This window comes from Penaeus monodon, chromosome 33 (genome assembly GCF_015228065.2).
Source record: "Penaeus monodon isolate SGIC_2016 chromosome 33, NSTDA_Pmon_1, whole genome shotgun sequence".
NCBI lineage: Eukaryota > Metazoa > Arthropoda > Malacostraca > Decapoda > Penaeidae > Penaeus > Penaeus monodon.
In genome coordinates, this window is record NC_051418.1 from 31,456,883 (window position 1) to 31,457,379 (window position 497).

Genomic DNA, 497 nt, shown 5'->3' on the forward strand with positions numbered 1-497 from the left:
CTATTTCTTCTTCCCGTCTAGAAATAACAATAGTAATAACTGTAATTTCATTGACAAAGGTGACAAAAAGTGATCAAGGAGAATAGGTAACGTAGGTCCCACGCCTAGACGGGCGATCGTGCGCACGAATCTACATCGGCAAGTAGTCTTTAGCCGACAATATGACCACTTAAATATTGCAAGAGAGAGGCAAAAATAAGCCTCCTTAACAGAAAGAAAAAAAAAGAGAAAAAAATGGGAAAGACAAAAAGTTGCTATTCCGTTAATTGTACTTTCCGAAGGGCAGTCGAAGTTAGTTAATGTTATCGTATGCGTTGTTAGCTATTAAAGATGCTAAATGTGTTAAGACACATTGGTGACTGCAGAACCAGGCATTTTCGAATACAGAAATCAGATTTTGTCAAAGTAGTCATTTTGTAACCGTCACGAGTTTTTGAAATCCCTGTTGTCAACCTTATATCCATATTTATAATTAATAAAACAGTATCTGGAATTAC